Source organism: Patella vulgata, chromosome 4 (genome assembly GCF_932274485.2).
Source record: "Patella vulgata chromosome 4, xgPatVulg1.2, whole genome shotgun sequence".
NCBI lineage: Eukaryota > Metazoa > Mollusca > Gastropoda > Patellidae > Patella > Patella vulgata.
In genome coordinates this window covers 60,164,124-60,178,180 of record NC_065882.2, presented here as the reverse complement: position 1 = coordinate 60,178,180, position 14,057 = coordinate 60,164,124, and the positions used below count along the sequence as shown (strand labels likewise).

The 14,057-nt window shown below is 35.3% G+C and overlaps 1 protein-coding gene across 3 annotated transcripts in view; it reads left to right on the top strand.

Annotated features, from left to right (window-relative positions):
- Positions 1-14,057, top strand: part of LOC126818956 (nuclear factor 1 X-type) — a 68,150-nt gene that overhangs the window by 21,518 nt on the left and 32,575 nt on the right. The window lies entirely within an intron of this gene.

Sequence of the window (14,057 nt, the reverse complement as noted above, 5' to 3'; positions counted from 1 at the left end):
ATTAACAACATTTTTGTTAATTCATAAAACAATGTCTAATTTTTGCACGATGTAAAAACATACTATATGATATACCATGAACCTTCATATTTCTCAAAAACAGCGGTTGAAAACACATTTTCTTAAATTAGTTGGCCACCAAATATTAAAGACGATGAACACCATTTGCATTTTCCAGACATTCTCTAATCCACGCTAAAAAGGTAAATTGATTACAAGCATTTAACATTAATTAAGCAAACAAAACATCAGAGTTAGATAATCTGGCTTACTTTGTCCATGTATCGTCTGCGGAGGATGTCAGATGTTGGTAAATATTTCATTCTGATTAAAATACAGATCTATATTTTGTTTCGTTTTTTATACTTTTGATGGGCTACACTGCATGAAAATCTGACCAGTTGTAGAAGAAGGTCGCGTCAGGAGTCATAAGAGCGGCCTTTGATCCTATGACGTCAGACATTAACAATCAGCGTTAATGTTTCTAGTCGGATACTCACAGTTTCGTGCACCACACGCCAATAACACCCCGTAACAGGCGGTTGGATCTATCTGATAAGGCCAACTTCAAGTTTGGTCAGAGGCCACGAGATGTAAACAGGGCTAGCGCTAATCCCAACCCTAACCCTGGACCTAGCCCTAACGCTTACCCTAACCCTAACCTACAATCTTGCCAACAATCACGTGCCCTGACCTTATTTACATCTCAGCGACCTTGATGAACATTGAACTGGCCTTATCAAATAGATTTAGCCGTAACATACCATTTCATCAACCAGAACGCAGGTTTATGTAACAACTCTTCCAGATCCTAGTGTAGTAACGACAAATGAAACGAAATTTTGAACTATAAAAAACGAAACGAAATAGGATCTGTGTTTTAATCAGATTGATTAAAACACAGATCGATTAAAATCAGTATATCTTCACATCATTGTAGTTTGTAAGGGATTAAATCCCCCTAATGACATCCTGCAGGGACTACAAGAAGTATGTGTGTAATGAGGTTTAATTTAGTTCATATATGACGATTAATGGCAACAAATAATTTATACTTGTATAAACACATTGCTACTTGTAAGGCATTTTATTATCTCATGAAAATCAGTACATATATTGCCCGAAAATGGTAGGCTATGTTCGGCTTGAAAGTCAGGCTGTGGACGCTAGCTTTATACCACGAGCTTTTTCTATCAAGTACCGGATTGACAATGGGGCTATCACAAGATTAAATATCTGATATATTTCCACGTGAAACAACACATCTTAGGAAAGCAATACAGTTTTTGCTACTTTTGATCAACACTGCGTCATTTATGTCAAAGATTAATCTGTAATGGGAATTTTGGTCCAAAATTTACAAAGATATGTTGAATTGAAATTCGATCGATCTGCGATGCTCGCCCGCCGCCATTTGCTTGTGGGCGAACAGAGATGATAGGCCTATTTTAAATCCGAATGAATCCAATCTTGGTAGAGATGAGAAATTTGGACATTTTAGCGAAAATATTTTACTTCCTGACATGTTGGGACCATTAATGAGTTTTTGATATTGGCTACTAATAAGAAGGTCGCGGGAAAGGGGCCTTAGGTATTAGGCCTATGCTGCTATTTTTGTCCGTAGCGACAAACAATTTCGAAGACATTTTATTTAATTTTCTTTAGTTAAAAATAGTTTTGAGTCCACACCATATATCGGTAAAATGTGTTACGTGTACCAAGAAATTGACATCATCATGTAAGTCATTACACCTCTGATGGTACCTTGTGATTCAACTAAGTGATTAAAGGTAGACAGGCATGTGAACTACCTGTAGAATATATCCCTCGCACAAGTGATTTAACAACATATAACGTCAATGGATTTTACATATTAGTTTGACTTATTGGTGTCAAGTGTACGCTACTTTCTTTTGTCAATGATTGGACCAATCAACTCTGAACGTATTCAACTAAACGAAATCTGATTTGATTTGTTTGTAGGCATACAAATCTATATAAATGATATAAATAAATATGCCTGCGTTAGGCCTATATATAAATATTTAATTTTACAAAATAAAAATCAGATCCTGATATCTTTTAGACTTAGAAAGACGAAACTAGATACAGCCCATGTATGCGCTATATAGCTGCTAGTTTATTAATATATATTCACTAATAAGTTCATAACTCATTTGACAGAATGTATGCATCGGGGATGTACAATCATTTTAAAATGCAGGTATGTCACCAATTTGTGTATATTGCTACATGGTATACTTTTATATATATATTTTATAGTAAATTTTATATATATTTTATAGTAAATTTTATATATATTGTATAGTAACTTTTATATAGATTTTATAGTGAATTTTTAATTTATTTTTACAAATTTTGTTTTGGACTTGTACTTGTTTATATAATTTATATTGTTTGATGCCATATTTCTTTTAAATTAAATTGTTTACAGATTACCACTGAATGGATCATTAAATCTTGCCAATTGTTGTATTGGGTATCTGCCATATTATTTTTCTAAAGAAAAATACAAATGTATATATTTTTCTTTAATTCTCTAGGTGTTCAATTTTGTCTAGTTTTTGTTTTATTTTAATATTGTGCATACCATATTTTTATTGCTAAGACCCGATATATTTTGAATATCATGCATACTGTAGATTGTGTTTTATGAAGCATTTTGTTGTTTTGTTAGTTATTAAATTAACGGGGCTTTCAGTGGGTAGATAACATAATTATTTAATGAATCTGAATTGATTAGAAAACAGCATAGTATTAAATGTATTAAAATTTAACCAGGGCTGATGATGCAAGTTGTTTTTTGGGGGATTTTTTTTTTGTTTTGTTTTTTTTTTGTTCAATTTTAACGACATAATATATGGTGATATTATTTTGTTCGGACTATGGCGTTTTTCAAGCTTTGTTGCATATCGGGTAGAACTAGCAATATAACATCGGCTGTAAAGATTTGTTTTTTATCCTACTCGAATGTCCACCTCCTTTTTATATGGGAGTTTTCAAACTGGTTTTAAAGTTATTATTGCACCGACGGGACTAATAAAAGTTAGGATATGTAGTTTCATCTATGGGAGAAACTTTGCTCAGATAGCGACATTTACGTCTACTTTACTTGGAATAGATGTTAAGGGTTATTTGCGAGTTCGCTATGTCCTTCTCATTTTATACCGGTTAATTGGCGCAGAATATGGTAGGAGACTAAAGCCCATGTCACTTCGTACTTCAACGTCTACGCAAGTTTTATTGTAATCCCATCCGAAGGACTAGACGCTGTTGTTTGCCAGGTCATATATGCCCAACCCCACTTGAGATATTTGTCGACCAACACCGGGATCGAAGTCGGGACCTCCTTAAGAAGAGTAACTAATTAAGTTATTTTCGATTTATTTATACAAATTATGTATACTAGCAAATAAACAATATTCTTATTGGGTTTCTTGGTAATTTTGGACAAAATTTAAGCGGCCTAATGCGTGCATTGTGGATCAAAATAGTTCTAGAACATCAGAGACACGTTACCATTTAGTTTTCGAGCGTTAGTTACAAACGTATAGTTCTGTCATTCTATCATCTACGTAAAGTCTCTGGCAGCGGGTCAACAGCCTACTCTTATTTCCAATTCAAACTGCCAATGGTTCTTTTACGTGAACTTCGGTTTTTCTTCCTATCCGAACGACTAGACGCTGTTTCTTGCTAGAGATTCCGTCAAGCACCACTGACAAGGGGAGACAACGAAAGAAAAGCCCGAGGAACGTTCTCAGCCAACAGCGGGAGCGAACTGAAGACCCCTTGGTTATCCAGCCAGTGCCTTACCCGCTAAACCACTAAAGCCCCCAAAATGGTTAATGGTGCGCGAAGTAGTATAAATAATTCAATAATTTACAAGACAACTTCTATTCATGTTCATTGTACGTGAATGAATAATAATAATTATATAATAAAAAGTAATATTATTTTGGCAAACGATCTATTACTGTATTATGTAAAAGTAAATGCAGTTCTTTTTTTTATATCAAAGATGGTTATTTTCGATAAACACTGCCAATAAGTTTGTATAGAATTTGGCAGTACTAAACTTCCTGGTCCTTTAACTAGGACTCAGATTAATCATATTGTTCAATATAGTAATGAAATGAAGTTGATTTTAGCGTCTTTCTTTTCTGCACCAATCGAAATTATGAAGACGTTATGCGTGTGCATGAAGTGAATTGTTCGCCAGACAGCGACACAACAGCCTATTTGTACTTCCTAATTTCAACCACCATAGAGCAGGAGCCCAGGGGGTTGGCCTAGCTGAAAAGTGTACCAATTTTCTCCTATATGGTATCAATGTATGTATATCTGGTATCATCAGAATGTAAGTCTGCCGGGTTTCTGGTGGTGGGTGTGGTATTCCACGCCCAAAATGCCATGATCCCCAACTAGGCTAGATTAGCTCAAAAGTGTACCACATGAAAATCGCACAGCAATGTACCGTACATCTTCAGGTATTACAAAAACACTCTGACAGACATTTCTAGTGGTGGGGGCGTGGCATTTTGGGGCGTGTCTGTTAGGGGTAACTCACCGCACAAACTGTCTGGCAGTGGTCATTCATGACTCCTGTGGTGGTACTGAACAACTCCAAAGCTGTTTTAGGTGGTACAGATTTCAGCTAATCTAGCTTAGCTTTGGTCTGGAAATTAGATAACTCTTGTCAGGGATACTCCACTACTACAAATGTCTGGCAATTAAATAGCTCTGTCAGGGGTACCCCACCACTAGAAATATCTGTCAGAGTGTTTTTGTAATACCTGAAGATGTACGGTACACTGCAGTAAGATTTTCGTGTGGTACACTTTTGAGCTAATCTAGCCTAGTTGGGGATCATGGCATTTAGGGCGTGGAATACCACACCCACCACCAGAAACCCGGCAGACTTACATTCTGATGATACCAGATATACATACATTGATACCATATAGGAGAAAATTGGTACACTGTTCAGCTAGGTTGACCCCCTGGGCTCCCGGTCTACCAGGTCCCACCCGAAAGACTATGCGCCTGTCCTTGCTACGCCCGTCGTTATTCGCTCTACTCGGGTCATGCAAGTAAAGCGCCAAGTCCCATTGCATTTCATCTCATCTAATCTAAGATTTTGGGACTAAATTGATTCGATGACACAAATGTTTCAAGCTGACCACACTAGACATTTGTTATGAACAAAACCTATTAGTATCTCGGCATGGCTATTATGAAACCCGCTCCGTATTGTGTTTTACGTCTACAAAATATTAAAGTGCAGCTAGAGCTAGTCATCTGTTTCAGTTTCCTGATCATGTTCTTGATTGGATAATACGCAAGCCTATTATAACACATCGGTGAAATTCGAAATTTTTTAAAATGCAATTCTCCTCTTTTACTATTTTTTGACTTTAATACTTTTTAACGTGACAAGTTCAATCGTGAATAATGGGTCTTACATTTTCGGTATTTACCTAATGTAAGCTCATTCAAATGGAACAACTGTGAAACGTATAGGACAGTTTTAAAACGTGGGACAGCTTTGAAACACGGGGCAATTTAAATAGCTTTATAGCAAAATGAACGAAACAATTTATTTGGAAAACCATTTACAACGTTTCCTTCTAATTCAACTCATTTTTTAGTTATTATAATGTAGATTTTATCTTGGCAAATGTGTGTAAACTTGGTGTGTTGACTGACGACGATGATGTGTTTTCAATCAAGTTGATGATCAGCTCAGGTTGTATATAGATATAAATAGGATGAATTAAGTAAGTAAACAAATGGTGAACATCTACTTAAGACATGTTGATTATTAAAACACGCATTGAAACATGGAAATGCGTCTTTAACGTAACATGCTCTATAACTCATAAAAAAAACAGTAATCGATATGCGTTTTCCTTATCTGTTCTACACGGATTCGTAGGAATGAATTACCGTGTTTTAGTTTCAGAATGATGGAAGAGTGGTGTTCACAGTCCAGATTTGAGACAGGGTTATAAGATGAAGAGCTATCTAGCAAATCCCTAATGTGATTAAATAATAACGTGAATTTTGGCGTTTTGACATACTCTCCCCGGAAATGCAACTGTCAATGGACTTTATGTCCCATACGACCTCCCCGAAGACACAGTTCTTGTTAGCCCTACAGTTACACGTCCCATGCGGCACACTATCTTGTATGTACCAGTCTACTTTCCATCCATCTGACACACTTTTTGTTAGTCCCACTGGTATTTCCGTTCACAAGCTGGATCCAGGCTTGGAAAATCCTGCAGGTTTTTCGCCACGCATGTCTAGATTTAAACCTACGACAATCCAATGGTCCTATATCATCTAGACATTTATTGGCCGAAAAAGCCGCTGCCTCGCGGAATTCTTCCACCATGATGATAAACAAAATGATGTATTTGGACTCATTTACTAATAAAGAATGTCACTTTTTAATTGTCCATAAAATATTCGATGTAAATACCTGGAATCATTGATTGTGATCTTGTAACAGTAATGGTGCTTTATTAGAGGTTATCTACGGTGCGGTATGACGCTTTATCGGAATATGTCTGTAAAATCTAATGGCACCAGACACAGACTGATGTGATGAAATGAACTACAGTCTCTCAGCAGCGGTAGAAATCTCCAACGTCGTCTCACAAATAGAAAACCACCTGCTCTTTCCGATTCATTAGTTTATTCAAAGTACATCATTTGTTAACGTAATTAGACACATTGATTAGTGCGTATATACACGAGCATTATGATAATATATGACAATTTGCATTTAAAAGCCAGTCGTTAATTCGTTAATATTAAACTCGTTCGGAAGTGAAACATGCTGTTGCTGTATGCATTAAAAGGTAATAAATAAAAACCGTCTAACCAAGTGCAGCAATTATAAGAATTTTTACACCATAAAAAACTCCACCCACCTTCACTTTTTAGGCGAAATTATAAACTTAATTAATTTTTTCGTTTGTTTGGGGGTTTCTTTCGTTTTTTGTATTTTATTTTTTTGTATTTTATTTTTTTATCTTTGATCAGATTAATTCCAAAGTCTCGTAGATGTTTTAGTTTAAAATTACTAAAAGATTACAATGCTGTTGGCATGTGGTCTTCACTGGTTTGAAAATTTTAGCTATTCCTTTAAGAAGTGTCAGGGGGTTAAAGACCTATTTTTTTGTTCGACCTAAATTTTATTTTAGTATGTAAGATAAGTAAAAGTGTATATTTATGACTATTATATGGTACAACATATTGGTCTATTGGCAATGAAAGTCGACATTCTAATAAAAATACATACCATGTTCGTTACAATTAGTCGGAAGCGCGTCTCTAATAATTAAACCACGTCTTAAGAAGCCAAAGGATTCAGCCCGCACCTCAAAACGGGAAAAATGCCCTAGCTTTATGATGGAAGTAAATAGCTTTCGTGTCAAATACGTACATTTACTGTCTCACCTGTCCCAGTTGGTAAATGGAGAAATTTGTATTTTTACGGCATCTAAAATCAGCACGAATGAATGTTAATTCCAATTATTTGACCTGTCACTGTAGATTATATAATATTTTGCTTTGTTGAGTATTTACACTAACTTGACCTACCTTAAAACAAAACTTGTTTCATATCCTAGACACTATCTGATGTCATCTTAAAAATCTGTTGGGGTCTGTTTCTTCAATGACTTCATTCTTGATCTAACAAATCAGTTGAACTTTGCGGTCTGTTTCTTGATCTACGCTGTCTGTTGATCTTTGCGGGCTGTTTCTTGATCTACGCTGTCTGATGATCTTTGCGATCTGTTTCTTGATCTACGCTGTTTGTTGATCTTTGCGGTCGGTTTCTTGATCTACGCTGTCTGTTGATCTTTGCGGTCTGTTGATCTACAAAGTCTATTTGTTGATCGTTTGCATGTCAACTGACCGTCGATATCTGTCTGATGGGTTTTGCATACAAAAAATCACCCAACCATTATTTTTCAGATAATACAGGACGTGAATGAAGAATGCCCCATCGGGTTACTTCGGGATCTTTTTGTTTCCACTTAGCTATGTTTTGGTGATCATAGGGGTCTGTTAAACCAGAGCTTTTGTTTAGGTCATGCTGAGTTTTTTTTTAAAAAATGCTTACTGTTCATCTTCCGGTGTTTTATTTGTAGATCTTTCAAAAGTTGTTCTGGTGATTTTCAAGGTTTGCGCATTGACCTTTTGTTTGTGGATTCCTATTTTTGCTCACATTGATTCTTTGGGACTGTTTCCACTGATTCTGTTTGCATGAGGGGATCACGTGGCTAAGTGGGTAAGACGCTAGCTCGCTAGCCTGGAGGTCGGGTGTTCGATCCCTGCATTGGCCGAGAAAGTTCATCCAGATTTTCCGGCGTGGTTCTCCCTTGTCAGTGATGCAGGACGGAGGGGCTGACAAGGAAAGCTGTCTAGTCGTTCGGATGGGACGAAAAACCGAGGTCCCGTGTACACATTGGCGTGCACGTAAAAGATCCCTTGGCAGTTGGAATTCGATATAAGAGTAGGCCGTAGCGCCGCTGCCCGGGCAAAATTTCCCTCATAGCACACTGTATGGCGTATGCCCGTCTTCATTAGCCCAGGTTAGGAGCAGAAAAGTAGGACGTTAAACCCCATTTCATTTCATTTCATTTCTGTTTGCATGACCCACAGCGCCAACTTGAATTTTAGTGTTTCTTCTATTGGGTCTTCTTTGTCTTTATTGATTTTGGTAGCCAAGCATTATGCAATGTACGTTTGAAATAAAATAACAGCGACACTGGTTAACGGCAGTCATTGATGAGTTCAAAATTTAAGGATTTGGTTTTAAAGATTAAATAAAACTTTTCATCCAACAGAATAAAATGTGGTATTACAATATACATGTGTACACTAAACCTGGGTATGTTTCATTTTGGATAGCGTTTCATTTTGGTGCTCGCCAGATTATTTGCCGAAGACGTTGATAGATATATCCCTTCTGTTAGCATTGAAATTACAACTGATATACGTCCAAACTTCACATTACAAACTGAATTTTGACACTGACCTTTCTGTGTTTTGTATAGAATATTTAATAGAAGTTTCTTGAAACTGAGCCCAGTAAATTCATTATTAAATCAAATCTGATTATTTATGCCAATAAATACGTGTTAACAAAATATGAGAATTACTTGCCAAGGTTTCTGTTGGGCCGAAAGAATCTAATATCGGTCAGGATACTGGTTCAAATAGATTTTGTCATAGAATATTTTGCATTTATAACAGTAAGTAAAACCCTTAATTCATTTGTTATGATCTTATATTGTGTATATAATGCTTCACACATTTCTCATGTAGTCGCTCTTTTACAAGGAAAGTTTGTGTTGCTTTGGTGTAAAGGATTCTTTAAAATAAATTAATAAATTTCAGTGCGCAAAATACGAATCCTATATTTATTTCTAACTTATAAAATAAAAACTGATCATTGTTCACTTAGAAAATAATTTATCTTTAAAACAATAGTTACATATCTCTTATTTAGATTCTCGAAGTAAGACAATAGAACAGTTTTTGACAATTAATCAGTTTAATAGCTATGTTTATGAACTGTTAATAACTCGAGGAAAACAGTGATGCGGGTATTCCTGGCATACGTGTAATTTTCAACACCCACGGTTTACAAACATTCTCTTGGGAGCAATTCTCTTGAGAAAATTAAGCACAGACGATTGAATTCCCTCGAAACATAAACTTTCATTTTGATGTTAGTTTCAAAGTTTTACTATTTATGTATTGAGAAATTTAAGTCTGGATGAACATCTGGATGAAGGCAACTGCGGTACCATACAACATGCTACCTCTATTACAATAATATAATGTTTAGCTTTGCTAGAATGGTAGCTGGATTGACGTTTTCACACTTTCAAAGTATGTGATGAAGTATTTTGTATTTGTCATAGAGATGGGATGTAGTTATGTAGATGGATTTGAAAGATCACTTGTAATATAAGGTTGTTTGTTTTGGACGGAGGTTAGAAAGGTGTTATTCCACCTAAAGCCATAACCTACAAGTCGTTTTGTTTAGTCTCGTTTCCATGGTGATGTTGTTGGTGTTTAAGGAGTTTTGAAATATTTATTGGTAATGATGATAGACAACAAAAGGTGCAAATAATTAGAGTGAAAAATGAAGACTCCTTTTAGACATTCAGTACTTGACTCATTCCTGCCCTATATTTTTATTGCACCAATTTTTTGTCTACTTATTTTTAACTAGACATTTTATCACCAAATTATTACTTTACAGAAATAAAACATAGCCTACTGTCAGATTTAATGAATTAAAAAAAAAGTGTTTTTTAACCTCCACGTCTCTGATGCAAAAGGCGTCTAGGCGAAGATAGAGTGGAATGAAATGAAATGAGATTTAATGTCTCATTTTTCTGCACCAATCGGGATAATGAAGACGGGCATACGCCATGGAGTGTGGTGTGGGGTAACCCGTACACAGGACCTCGTTTTTTTTGTCTTATACGAACAACTAGACACCGTCTACGCCACTGACGATGGAAAACGCGCGCTGCAATATCCCGAGGAACTTTGCCGACCAACTCCGAGATCGAACCCGGCGCCATACTAAGTCGCCGTGGCTACTGTGAGGAGCAAAATTCCACCCATAGCACATGGGGTGTCCGTCTTCATTTGTCCGATAATTGGTGCACAGAAAAGAGGAGCGTTAAACCCCATTTCATGTATTATTCTCCGGCTGTGATGAATGCGTGTTAATAAAACCCGACAATAAATTATCTCATATCTATAAGGAAATGTGAATACAATATACATGTAAAGTTATTTTATACCTTCTATCTGATAATTGACTAAATAATTATTCAGGTATTTTCAGAGAATAAACACGTTTTTGTATATTTTTTTTTCAATTTTAATCTTGTTTTATCAGGTTTTCTACTTGTTTACAGAATATCTCCACAACACACTCAAATTAAGATAAAATTGTGTATACATTGGCATTCATTGACTCCACAAATTGAAATGATTCAAATAATGTGCCTGATTCCTGTAGACCTTGATGCCATATATTCCTGTTATTAGGAGAATAAGATAGATTTGTCTATTGTTTATATAAACTTTCATCTTTTACAATAATATAAAAATATAACATTTTCTAGACATGTATCTCATTAAAGAGGTATTCAATCCGTCAGTCGTGAAATACAAACTAATTTGATTGGCATGTAACAAGTTACAGATTCACCGCAATACTTAATAGTTAGAGCAAAGGAGTGAAATACATTATCGCAAACCAGGTAATGTGTCATCCTTGGTCTCACAAATTACAGGATTACGTTCCTTGGGTTTAAAACTTCAAATGAAATTAATTTATTTTATCGCAAACTATAACCTTGATTGCGCCCAGTTCCACAGTGCTCATATGTGTTAATATTAAATGTCGCCGCGCCCATCTGTAAAGCGATTAGATGATTTCTTTTAATTTTGACTATGAATAATGTTTATCGATAATTATGAATTATTTCTCAAAGAGTATTTATTTCGGTTATGTAATACCAAACCTATCTTATTGTTTAAAATATTATGTTCAGGCCTAGTAAAACCCGTAATCAGTTTTCGAAGCTGATATATAAATTGACAAATATATTTACATACAGATTTCATTATGAGATATTAATTAAAAATGAAAAACCAGCCGATTAAGAAATATAATATTTACTTTATTATTAATTATACTTAAAGTGACTAATATGCCCAAGAGGCCGGTTGTTTGAACTATGTCATAAATTATATTGTATATAACATAATGTCACTATAATAAACAATTTCTATTCTATTTGTTGGGAAACCGGGCATCTGATTTGCGATAATGGCTGGACTGTAGTAATACAAGACAAGTCTAAAATCGACAGCCAACATATGGTTTGCATATTTCGGTTGCTTCTTATCATTTACACATGAGCGAAAATTCAATCATAAACACGCGTCGGTGGGCATTAACCCATGGTTACATTAAATACGTTGAACGGTTACTACCTCGCCTGTTTATGTCCACAATGAAAAATTGGTTTGTTCCTTCCGCTCTTACCCCATGAATAACCGCTTATAGATGCATCGTAGTAATTATAAGTGTTAAAATCGAACTTAAACATTGATTGTTCTACCTCTGTAAGTTACAAGTCATATGGGGTATATAAAATAACTTTGGTTGAACTGCATTTGACTGAAGTCATATTACGTCAGTTTCTAAAATATAACTTTTTGGTCATAAATATGGAATTTTATATTACAATAATACACGTAATCGATATGTATTTATTTGGTATTCAAACAATTAATATAAGCTCACCTGATTTCGATTTATTGTTAAAGCTTTTGTTCGGCCGAATGACCTTGCACTATTATATCAAAGAGAAGTTAGTTGTGTAGCATACAAAGTTATATTACCACCCAACTCGGTCGCCTTGACATATTTAATACATAATGCCACGCCCATTTCCAATAAAAAAAACAACTCATGGCATTGTAATATTTTGAGTTATTTTTATAGCTTATTGAAAGCGTATAACACATATCAAAAAGAAAGCGATTGGGCATTGAATTATAATCCGTCGATCATTGGTAGATATGTATGCCATTTACAAAGTCTGTAATTCAGATCAAGGGCTTTGTTAGTCACGTGCCGCACATCATGTCCACCTGTACTTACACACGCTTATCCAAGCTTTTAGAGAGAGAGAGAGAGAGAGAGAGAGTTCAACGTCCACTCGACACAAACTAGCTCGTTTTGGGACTATCATATTGTTCAGTTTTTAATTCAATGATTCGCGTAGGGGTCTTTAGCAGTGTGGTGCGGAGGTCACGCGAAAAAACCCGAGATTGGTAAGCCGACCCTACTCCTTTTCACGTTCAAGCGGGTAATCGGAAAAAATGCCACTTGACTCGATGACAGACCGTGTGATTTAAAGAACACGCATTAAACCGCCCCGCCCCCCCCCCCCCCAACTTTCAAAGTTTTTAGAAGCATTATTTGACCCTTTGGATGGTCTCTAATCGTAGGGACAGGAAATATCTGTTATAAGCATTTATATTGTTTTATAAGTTCTCATTCTAAAAATCAAATCCGATATTACGGCATGCCTAATCTTATACGCAATATATCCCTTTATAATGTAAAAAGAACTATTATTTTAATGAATAGTCCTTTATTATTCAAGAAGTTTATCTGTTACTTTTTTTTAAAACATCTGTTGTGTTCTTCAAAAGTTGTCATTTATTGATACAGTATGTCCGCTATGGTGGATAACGCTTATATTCTAATCGTATATGTTGTTTGCATTTCAACTGCGCAGATAACTCGTAGAAGTTAGAAACACAAATTCCACAGAATCTCTATATTGTAAGAAAGCACGCGCGGACTAACACAATTTGTAGGGAGTAGATCGGTCAGGTGCAAGGAGACACACCTGAGCTGAGATTATTTGCATGCAATAAGAGATAAGACAGTAAACTACCCGCTGATATATACATATTATTAAAATATAACTGAAGTGAAAATAATATATATAAAAAAGAAATTTGTTGAAATATTTTGATGTTGTTAAAAATAAGCTTAATCTATAGGTGTGTTTTTCGTAGTTACGAATTTTTGTAAAACTATATATTGGTTTCAAATCAAAGGTCTTCGGAATTTGAGAAATGTATATTTTTTATTGTTTTAAAGGCGTTATTGTGGCATAAGGGTTGAAATATGGCACAATAATGGAGCACACATTCTATACCTCATTTATATCCCTAATGACATTGGTGTTTCAAAATAGCTGTTGGGTGAGCAAAGCCTCTAAACACAGCTTTGACTAATTTAAAGTTTAGAATACACATGGCTATATCTATGTGAAAATAATTCAATAACTGCGTATTAATTTATCATAAGCAACTATAGATTGATTTTAATGACCGTTGTTTAATGTGATTAATATTTGTCCAATTTTACGTGATAGAAAGTAAAAGTCCACCAGGAACGT